Here is an 11,979-nt window from a genome sequence, read left to right as displayed (position 1 = left end):
AACATCTACGTCCTGTCTTCCCTTGCCTTGGTCTTTGGGTAGGTGATTAAGTTTCAGCTGAGGCCAATTTTCACTCTGCTCAGTGTAAAAGCAAATTGGGGGAGGAGGGGGTAGAACCACACTAACGTGGTTCTAGGTGAACATGGTGAGCTCTTCCCTTACTATCTGAAAACAGATCTATTACTTCAGCAGACAGATAATCCTGAACTGAAGTGGATCAAAAACGTAGAAGAGGAACCATGCTAGAAAAAAACACGAAAATATTAACTTAAAGTTCAGGTTAAGTTTAAGTGCTCTCCTACCTAGAAAAACATCTTAAGAATGTGCCCAATGTGCTACAAAATCAGGAGCCCAAGGGGAGCTAAGATCTGGCCAGAAAATGCAGTATCTCTATATCTTTGCACAAGAAAATTACATTCCATTGTCTCTCCAAGCACTTACTATGTTAAAATATTAATACATAAATTATGTTGTTTTACAAAAAAATAAAGAGAAACAATTATACATTGAATCTTCATCGTCATGAATCTACGGTTCCTAATATAGTTACAAAATCTTACATATTGGACAATGCATATCTGATTTATATTTCACAATGCATTCAAAACTTTAAAAAAAAACTTTAAGCCGTATTATTTCTGGTATTTTTACAGCTTTTTTCAATTTTGAAATGTTTCGTGAAATTTTTGAATCTTACAGAATGTATGCATATTTTGAATGCAGCTATTTTGGTTGCTGAAAATTTGTCTCAAAAGTAAATAGTCTATTTTGCTTAATATGAAAAGTTAAAACACCATTTCATGTGAATGAAAATACAAGAATCTGAAGCAGAAACTATTACATCTGCTTTTCACCAACACAATAACAAATAAACAATGGAGCTCATTTTTATAAATCTCATTCAATAGCCACTACAGTGTTAAATGTTTTATAAGGTAACCTTAGAAATATAAAATGCATGAAAGGTAAGTGGAATTTTCTGTTGTTTTTTTAATAAATATTGTTCCTCTTGGGAAGGAACGTATTACTTATGCTGAAGGAAAGCCCACTTTGCTTCATGCAGTTTATGAAAGTTTTCAACTATAACTCAGAATCTGAACAATATCTGAATTCACTACCTGAATAAGTTTTTTGGTGTCTCTTAAATTTAAAAGATCACTTCTTCAAGAATAATGGGAGACAATGAAAAATGGTTTTACTGCTTGAAAGTAATTCTGGATCATGAGCCCTTTTTTAAATATTGAACTAAGTACACAATAGGTTTTCCATTTGTATGCTGCTTTAATTTTTTTTTTTTTTACAATTCCATTTACTGTTGCTTTGTTTTCTCAGGTAGTTCTTTTTGGGGGAGCATTATACACAATCACTCAGCTTTATACGTTTCAGAATTGATTCTGATGCCTTTCTTTCACACTAAAAAGCCTCTGTAGTACATTGCACCACTTTACAAATGGGAATCTCATACTAGCCCTTTATGTACATATGTAAATTGCTTTCATTTATCTATGCCAGTGGCCTCTATGCTCAAACTGTATGACTGCTGAATGAACAACTTTTCTCCCTGAATTACTTTTTTATGCTGTTCGTGTCTGCTGCCATGCAGTGCAGGCTATAACCACCTAAAGAAGTTAGGTGTGCTTAAACTTGGAACATGATTTGGTTCCTGAAAATCCTTGGTAATACCTTGGAAATCCTTTTCACCAGCTACCTACTGGAGGAAGAAACATGTTTACACAGATTTCAGTTAAAGTCTAAGTGCCTCTTTTGATACAAAGAAGAATAGTGAAAGACATAAAACAAGTTTATAAAAAGGTTGCTTCCATAAGAATGAAGAAAAATCTGAACTACCATCTGTAATAACTACAAATGCTAAGAAACTAGTCGATGAAGAAGACTTACAGGACTTAAATACTTCAGGGAATGGATGTCTCCTCAAGATGTTTGCTTTTATTTTATTCTTCAACTAATCCCCCCTTATAAGACCTCTGATCTGCAAACAAAAGAACATCATGTGAGCAACAACTGTGGCTTCATAGATTCCCTACTTGCCATTTCCAACTTACTATTCCTGGAATGTTAAAGCTTGCTCTGAAGTATCTCGGTTTTCAGTAGGTCAAAACTAGTCTCTTCTCTCCAACCCTAAAAATTTGCTGTCTCCGTTAGAATAAGAGAATAATGTATGTAGTGTTGAAGAGGTAGGTGTGAATGACCAGTTTTTATAAACTTTGGTCTATATGTTATCTGTTCCATAACTTCTCCATCAAAATATCTTCCCTGTTCCCTCCAAAACAATGCCATCCTAACTGCCTGTGTACAACCGTAGCTTATGGGAGTATCTCTCCTAGTGTCCATGAGTAAGCACATTTTTCGTTCTTGTGTTAACAAAAAAAGATAGCACTACACCATCATAAGTTTGATACCACCCTTCCTTTCAAAGGATACAATAATAACAGCCCTCCCTCTGATTCCTTGTAGAACAGGTATCCTTGAGACGACTTGCCAACAGCCAGACAGCAAGTATGCACTGCTTCACAGTGAGTGAGCAGGCCAAATGAATTGCTTTCCAAGCTGTGTATTATGCAAGTCTGAAAAAGAGAAAAAATAAGAGCAAGGAAAGCATAAAACAGACAGCAGAACGAGAAAAGCATCAATCTCCAGTTCCAAAATGATCCACTGGCACCTATGTTTGCCAGACTTAGAGAAGCCACTCCGAAAAAATACACGCAAACATGAAAATAAATTTTGACTCAGGGAAACCTTTTGAATCCAGAACAGACAGAAGTAATTAATTGCAGAGCTTTTTAAAAGTTAATATTAGAATACTACATACTTCATTAGTCTCAACTAACCTACATTTAATGGGAAAATGATTATTTCTTATCCCTTGTTTATAGCTAATAAAACATAATAATTTGAACTGTTCAAAAGATTTTCCATTTGTTATAAGGTCAAACTCTACACCATTTACTTCACTAATATCTAACAAAAGATGTACGGTCACAAAGAAGCATTTTTTTCCTCTATTCTCTATGAAGCTCCTTGAATTGGCAAAATTCCATAATTTATATTCACTAACACCGCATCCACTAGTGCAATGCACAGACCTCCATAAATGCTAAACACTGTTATTGTTATCAATGTAAATCAAGAGGTACAATTCTGAATGAGTAACAGAAGTCAACATTTCTCGGTAGATAATGCTATTGCCAGCTGAGATCTTTGTGGTTATATTAAACCATATTGGAAGAGTCTCTTTTCTGCAGCATAAAAGGAAAATAAAATCTTGGGTCAAGGAAAATATTTATAGTTTAATCCAATGCCTCTCATATAGGTGATGCCTTGTAAATAATTTGTACCAATGGAGGCAAAGAGACAATCATTCCAGCAATCAGTAGAAGCTGATGAGCCCTAAAGTTTTAAAACAAATTATACTGTAGTCCAGTATTCACAGAAGAGAGATTTTTTAAAAACACAAACAGATATGAAAAAATAATTAAAAAAAGAAAGACTCGCCTCCCACTTTCCATTTCCATCATACAAATTTACAGGAAACTGACGGAGTTCTATCATCCCCAACTATTTTAGCAAAGACAGGTAAGGCACATGAGAGATGTTACACATAAACACAGTCTTAAGGAACTTCTAACTCAATTCTTCAAGAGGAAGAGAAGAATGAAGGAGTCTATAGAATTCAGGCCTTCCATTTCTACATGAGGGAATTGATGGCAGATTTGATTCAGAGGGAAAATGTTCTAGTTATCCGTAGCACTGGAGGCAAGATAGCTGTGACAAGATGTCCCTGAGCTATACTGCTTTAGGGATCATATTTATATCTCTTGCCATTGCACTGGGTCATGTAGGGACACTTGATTATATCACTGACTCCTCTTTAACCTGGGACAATTCATGCCCCAACTCCCCAAGTATGAAAAGGATCGGTAACATTTATTTTCTTTCATCTAACACATGTAATGTCTAAACTCTTGGTTCTTATATGTATGACTTTTCATTAGTGGCAAGGATGGTTGTTTTGAATATGTGTATATATATGCAAACATACATACATGCAGATACAATTTTTTTTTAAGTTTCCCAGTTTTAATTATTTCTTATATTCCGTGTAGAAGATACATGAAGGAAGCTTCATCTTGTCAATTGAATATTATAATGATAATGGGTCAATGCTGGATTTCAATGTCATGGTAGCTGACATACTTTTCTTTTCTTGTTTATACTTTGTTTAAAATACAGAACATTAATGTTCACTGCAGAATGTGTTTATGTATCTGCACTAAGGAGTCATCTAAATCCCACTGAAGTAAAAGGAAAGCCTCACAGACTTCACAGCATCCCTGACCTTTCCCTCACATCTGCTCTCCTCTTCCTACGCATACAAGTACACAGAGCCAAAGGATTTACAAAGCAGGAAAACAAATGGAGTCATATGAGGCATTCATACTGGGTCACATCCCTGCTCTGACAAGGTACAGTTTAACCTCCGAGTGAACCTGATTTTCATAGACCATGGCGAACACTTATGTAACAATGAACTGTTAAAACACAAATAGACAAAGATTATACAAACCAAAGGAAATGTAGATTATTAACTGGTATTTTAAAAAAATACCTTTCACACTAGCTTATCTTGATCTAAATACTATGAAACTACAACCTTAGCATTATTATCTACATGTTAGTTACTTCTCATCTTGACCAGATAACTTATTTGATAACATACTGATGATCCCTATGCTCTAAATAATTTAAAAAGAATGTGTCTCAAGGAAAAGCTTCAGTGTTAAGAATATATCTCTGTAGTATGGCTTTATACTGCCTTAGAACTGGATCTGTATGCGGTCGGCCCTTGCACAGCCAGAGGATTCTTCTGAGAGACACTTCTCAGTGGGATATTGTTGCTATTTCTCTCTTTCTGAATGTCACAATTAAGGATTTTTCAAACTGTCCATGACAACAGTTACAGTAAATTGTACTGCACAGCTTTTTACCTCTCTGAGTGAGAAACTTGTCTATGACAATTGTAGGAGTCTATACAGTGAAGACAATGTAAAAACCCAGAAACATTAAACATGCCCCCTCTGTCTTTTATCCTTCTCTTCCCCTATTAAAATGTTTAAAATTCAAGCACATTCCAGCTCAGTTCATCTAAATGGAACACTACATTCCTGTTTAGTAGCATGTGCAATAAGACAATAATTCATAATTCAAAATCAAGTCCCAAAATAATGTGGTGGAAATAGAAAACTGCTCTTACCCCCTTCCTTATATAGGTATGCTATATACCTTACAGTGTTATATGTGATGCAATTTTGCATTTATAAATAAATACCAATTCAATAAAGAGAAGGGTAACCAGAAAGGAGAGAGAGCTATGATCTATGGGGTAGTGAAGACTGACTTTGGTTATTCATGAGATTTTTCCATAAAACTCCTTCCTGTAGGAGAAATCTGATGGCAGAAGGAATCTTATGTGAAGTTCAGAGCCAGTAAATAGCAAAGAGGTTTAAGAATAACCACTCTTCTCTATAGCAGGCTGTTGGACACTACGCAGTTTGCAGAATTCTTTCCACTAAAATTTGACTCTCTTACTCATTCTCTTTCAGTAAATCAAGAGATGACTCATGGAAAATCAGAATCTAGGCACAACAGAGATACCATATAACGAGTCATTTGTTTTATACTGGGAATGTTGGCAAACTTATGTGTATACAAGCTGACTGCTCTCCTTAGTATGCAGTTAAGCTTTTGACTGCTGGATAATCTCTTTGTACCTTAATCAATCGCACCGTGTGGCATTAGGTTTTAAAACAGGCTGGTTTTCTTCTGGTAATAATGTTGTACAGCTGACTCAAAAACAATTGTTAAGGCTAAAATTGTAATTAAAGATACATGCCTATTGCCCAATTCATTTGTGCTTCTTAAGAGCTGTTTATTACTTGTTTGAGGAATGTTTTCAAACAGATTAGATTAAAAACATTTCTGTCTGTGGTAGGCATATTCAAACAAAGTATAAATTGCTTTTCCATTCAGAATCCAGTATGTGAGTTTCAGATTTAGTCCTCTGCTGAGAGAAGCTTTAAATAAAAAATAGGAAAGAAAAGTTGAGGGAGCTCAGCTATCAGCTGGCTGCCATCTAACCTCCATGAAGTGACCACAAGGCTGAAGTTGGTTTGGGTTTTTTTTGCTGTTGTTTGTCTAATCCTACTCATATCTAACAGTCGTATTTGTGAGCAGTAACCAAAAATGTATCTTAAACAAGAATCTGGAGACAAAGTGCAATATACTGCATAGTAAAAGATACGATTGCTCTTGCTACTACTTATGCCAGGGTGATATTAGCATTATATGTATTAGTAAGGCATGACATTAGCATTTGCATGCGCTTCATAGCATACAGTAGATAATTGCTCCACATGGCATTGTCCTTGAACCTTGCTGATGAGTCTACATAAATACTAAAGCTAGCCTCTGTTATTGTGTGCTCTGCAGGACCTGTAACACAGGTCTTTGTGAAAGATAGCAGTTCTGGTAATCTTTTCGTTTCAGCTGAATGTTTTTTGTTTTTGTTTCTCTCAATCATCTCATATCTCATGCCAAGTAAGTTTCCAAAGGGCAATCCTGAACCTCTTATAGCCCAAGAACTCCAGATTAAGGGATTCAACTCCTTGAATGCTCTAAGTAATTGAAAGAAGTGGATCCAAAGGTCAAAAACAATCTCTCTGGACCTTGTAATACAAGAATCCCTTCTGTTTTCTTCTTTACTTTACTTTTCTACTCTATTTTGTTAAGCAAGTTCTTACACTGGCCTTATCAATGTGCTGTCTGAGTACATTTCTGACTTGTGTTTTGTTCTTATCTTGCTCTCTCAAACAAATCACCTGTACTCTACTATTTTATTTGGGGAGGAATTTGTTTTACATTAGAAAGAAGTGTTTGTATTTTGAGGTTGTACAATTAGATCAGAAACCATGGAGATCTGCAGTTCCATAGTTCTTGGACAGGACTGCAAGGACTGTAGGTCTCTGTTCTCTCCAAAATTACAGGAGAAAGCACTTAGCATCATAATCTCTACTTTTAAGCTTGTACCCCAAGCACCGATCTGATGCCCAACTTTCAGAATTGTCTTCAACATTACAGGTATCTTGTCGTCATTCCCCAGTGGTTGTTTCACAGATAGACAGCTAAGCTCCACCATGCCACTCTCTCACTGCCTCTCCTCAAATGAACAGGGGGAGAAAATATGATGAAAAAAAGCTCATGGATTGTGATAAGGAGCAGATTAATTAAAGGAAAACTTAAAAAAAGTTTGCAGCAAACTTAAAAAAAGTAAGTTATCAAAAAGTTATAAAACTTACTATAAAAAGTAAGCAGCAAAAGGAGAAAACGATTATTCTCTACTTCCCATCAGCAAGTGCTGTTCAGCCATGCCTCGTGAAGCCGGGCCTCCACATGCGTAGCAGCAGTTTGAGGAAAAAGACACTTTCATAACAAGAGCCCCCCTTCTTTTTCCCCTTCTCCAGCTTTTGTTGCCAAGCATGACACCATACCGTATATCATCCCTTTGGCCGGTTTAGTTCAGCTGCCCAGGTGATGTCCCCTCCCCACTTCTTGCCCACCGCTAGCCTACTGACTTGGGGGCGCAGGGAGGCTGGAGGGAGTCTTGGTGCTGTGCCAACACTGCTCAGCAACAGACAAAACATTGGTGCAGTATCAGTGCTGTTCTAGCTGCAAGTGCACAGCACAGCACAGCACGGGCTGCTGTGGGGAAAGTTAACTCCATCCCAGCCAGACCTAGTACACCCCCTTATCTTATTTTTATAAGATCAGGAATAAAACCCTTGCATCTTTCATCAAAGCACCCTATGCTGTATTTTATCCAGCCAACTTCATACATCATAAAATATTTCTATACGGGCAGACTCCTTTCTTTTGAAATCATTTTAAAAACAACTCACACCTGAATACAGACTGAAGGTTTCACAAAGAATCCTTCATCTGTGAGCACCACAGAGGAGCAGAATAGTTTCACAGATGAGTGTTAGACAGCTGCCTCCACCCTACTGGTCATATTGATGTTTCATATATTAACACCTCCAACACCACTGCCTTCTCTCTTCATGTCGCCTGCCCATTATACACAGGCTGAAAGTGGGCCAAGGACACACTGAAGAATTTTAAAAGTTAAATCAATGTTTGAGTCAAAGAAACAGAGTACTGCTGCGTAAAGAAGTCATTTGGCACAGTAAGTTACTGTCAATATATAAATAAAGAAATAGTCCGAGTGTGTAGCAGAATTTCATGCTTTAGCACAAACAGGCCATGAGCAGAGGGTGAGTTTCTAATTAACAGAGAATTGCTATGGTAACCAAAGGTGGTCACACATAATTGGGTGTGAAACCACATGAGGCTTCATGACAGAGGTGTCTGCATATATTATCCAGCACATTTTCTGTTTTTTAAATAGAATTACATTGTCAGGTCAGACAATGTTTTCCATATTTTCATATTTTTAGCAACCAAAAATGCATCTCTGTGGGCTTCAGTGACAATTTCAGCTCTTCAGCACCCTTCTTACAGCCAAGACAGAAGTCTAGATGCAACTCCCTCATGAGTTAACAAGCGACAAGAGAGAATGACATTTACAATGTATTTATATGAGACTCAAGAAGGGGTCTCTGTTCTTCAAGTGATATCAGAACAGTCTATTTGCAAAGACAGGCTTCTCATCCCTAACTTACCCTTGCCCGTGGGTCAAGACCAAAGTGAGGATGAATGGCACAGAGGAGCAGCACAATTCCATGTGTTGGCCGAGCAGAGAAATCAGGGACAAAATCAGCAGCACTCTTCAAAATGGGAGTGTGTACACTGTCCAGCACCTTGATATTACTGTGTGTTAGTTAAAGCAGTTACTGTTTGAAGTTTGTATTTTGTTATCACAAAGAAAAGAAAACAGAGATCATCTTGGAGACTGAAATATTCTGTGCAACCAAGACCAGTCTGGTAGGAGCAGAAGGAATGCTTGAAACTCACACTATGCTGACACAGTGACTCACCTGCAGCAACAACCACCTGTGATTAAACAAGTTTACTTAATTTACGAAAATTATTTACGAACTGAAGCACCACCTACTAGACAGTTTAGAGCATTATCTTAACTAATTAGATTATGCATTATCTATGCAATGAATCACATATTATGTGTGTAATGAATCCTAATGAAGATTAAAGGAAAATCTCATTACTTCAAATTGTTGCTCTGGGACAAGGTTTCTAAGAAATCTGTTAAATCTTTCTTGAACACATGGATATGAATAAAAGGTCAGATCTTGGACTGACAAATCCACATTTTGCTGTACCAGCTGCACATAAAGGGCACAGAGCTACTTCAAAGCATTAAATATTCCTCCTAGTCTAGAGGAATCTTGTGATGCTCTCAGGACAGAACAGATTCAGGATTGAGGCAGATAGGTAGATCAGCTCCTGCAGACTACCACAACTGCAACTGAGAGAAGCTTTGAGACTTGGTTCTGTTAAGAACATTTTCAGGATCTTAAATTGCCCTTTTCCAGTTCATATTTTACTGGTTCTCAAGGCATACTGTATTTGAGTTTCTCCATATCCAAGGAGTCAGTTAACAACTTGACATACACTTCACACTAAGTCTGACTTTACATGTTTTTGTTTTCCTGTTGTGTACAAACCAAGCATATATCTGGTCTGCATCTTTAAGTGAGGCAGTGGGCTGTCATTGGTCTCTCCACATACCTGAACTGGCTGCTCACCCACTCTGAAAGTGCAGTATGTATATACATTAGGGCATTATGCAGTCAGGAAAAGCATATCTGACTGAAAAATAGTCAAGGATAACTCTAAACTCTCACTCAGCACTGTACTGCCAATCTAGCTGGATTCCGCTGTTTCTGCATGTTCAGATTTCCCATTAATTACATGTCAGCAGGGGTTTTGCATAAAATCATGTGGTCAAAGAAATTTTCAATTACTAAGGGAAAGCAGAGTATCATAGTCTACCTCCGTCATGCAGGGAGGAAAACTTTGCCCATGCTGATTAAATACAGCAGTTGACAACAGATGTTATTTGTTAATTATTGACATATCCAAAGGGTCCTGTGGCTTGACAGAATGCCGAACAGATACATTCTTTACTTTGTTGTATTTCATCATGGAACATATGGTGGCAGTTTGATGGAGTACAGATATCTTCTTTGTGTCTATTCCTACACCGAAGTCCAAACTCCTTTTTCCTTTGCTTCTTGCTGCGTCAGAAAGTGTGCTTTCTTTTGTTTTCCTTTTTTTCTAGTATCCAATTACCCTCTATTTTCTGATACATTAAAACTGCTTAGAGGTACTGATGTATCATTTGCCAATTCACACTTTATTTTCACCCTTAGAAAATACAAACCAGATGGTTTCAAAAAATGTCAATTATGTCTAATATATTGTTTGAAATTAAAGTATCACTGCAAAATGCCTCACATGTTATTAACTGCTTGAAGCTATACGTAGCAGTTTGGATGCATGAAAAACTGCGTATTCCATCACTGTATTAAATAAAAGTCTACTGAGAATTTGAGCTGCTTCAAGATAAATTTGAGTGAATAGCTAAATTGTATGCTACAAATTATTAATGTGTATCTAATGCTTAGATCTGAAAAGCATCTCCTTCAAATAGTTCAGCAGCTTAAAGAGCACAGTACAAAGGACATACCGATTCTTTGTTTAGTCTTACAGTTAAGAAATAGACTTGCTTGTGTACATCAATAGAGACAAGATACATATTTCTGATGAGAAATGTTTGAAGTGTTATCTGCTCTAACTTGTCGCCAGAAAGGTATTTAGCTATATTAAGTGATATTTAATTTCGTACCTCTCTCTAAGCCCACATTCCCACTTTGGAAGGAACCTGGGGATCTCCGCTACTGAAAATTCATTTTCTTGTAACACATAAAATTAGGAACCTTAATATTCATAAATTAGTTTCCTATTAGGAACTGAAATGTTGAAACTGTCACTGAACTTCACACACATGCAAAAGACTTAATTCATGGATGAATTAGTACTTGGAAAAAGCAGGCAACCAAGGGACTAAAGAAGAAGAATTATTTTTAAAATTATATAAGAACTTATAATAAATTGTTTATAATATGCATTGTAATTTATAAAAATACACAAATATGTAATAATATATAATAAATAAAAATTACTATTACATTGATTTAACTCTTTTCTTGCTTAATTCTCTCAACCAGTAAGTATTTTTCATAAAGTGAAGCTATATAATATGAAAGTGAAGTCTGTTTTACTGTAACAGTAATTCCAAAAGAAAGGCCTTGTATTTGACAGCTCTGGCAGACGTGAGTTGGATTTGCTATAAAGAGGCTCATCTTATGCAAAGCTGATGACTTAGGACTCGGACACTGAGGAAAACAAACCCTTCTTGTACCTCACCTGCATCTGAAAAACAGATAGCACCAGGACTAAAATGAACTATGAAAATATTCTTCAAAGAAAAAAATGAACTAGTGACAGTCAGATGAAGTAACATGAAGTAACTATGAAGATGAAGTAACTATGTAAACAGAAATTCATCAGGCATATGAGTTATAGAAAACTGGGGGTGGGCGGGTCTTTGTGATCCAACAGAAACTCCCAAAATATCACAAACTCAACAGAAGAAGGTGTAAAGAGCAAAGTCCAAGTGCACAAAAAAAAGAGTACATAAAGCTCCACAGACAATGAAAAAACACAAGCCACCGCATGCCTGGCACTTGGAAAAAAACAAAAACAAAACAAAACAAAACAAAAAAAACAACACAGAAAGCTCAGAGGCTCACCCTACTCTGTAAGAAGCACCACCATGTGTGCACACAGCTGGGGAAGAGCACAATGGGCTGCTCAGAAGAAAGCTTGATGGGACGAAATCTAATGGTGCAATTAATTAAT

General features: G+C 36.6%; 1 protein-coding gene across 1 annotated transcript in view; it reads right to left on the bottom strand.

The window, feature by feature from the left end:
• Nucleotides 1-1,056: 1,056 nt before the first annotated feature.
• SNX29 (sorting nexin 29) overlaps nucleotides 1,057-11,979 on the bottom strand; it is a 151,960-nt gene continuing 141,037 nt past the window's right edge. The window contains exon 24 of the transcript XR_010825052.1: nucleotides 1,057-2,585. The gene's annotated coding sequence lies outside the window, so the exon portion shown is untranslated. The remainder of the gene's footprint in view (nucleotides 2,586-11,979) is intronic.

Source organism: Anser cygnoides, chromosome 15 (genome assembly GCF_040182565.1).
Source record: "Anser cygnoides isolate HZ-2024a breed goose chromosome 15, Taihu_goose_T2T_genome, whole genome shotgun sequence".
Classification (NCBI taxonomy): domain Eukaryota; kingdom Metazoa; phylum Chordata; class Aves; order Anseriformes; family Anatidae; genus Anser; species Anser cygnoides.
This window is presented reverse-complemented; position numbering and strand designations above follow the sequence as displayed.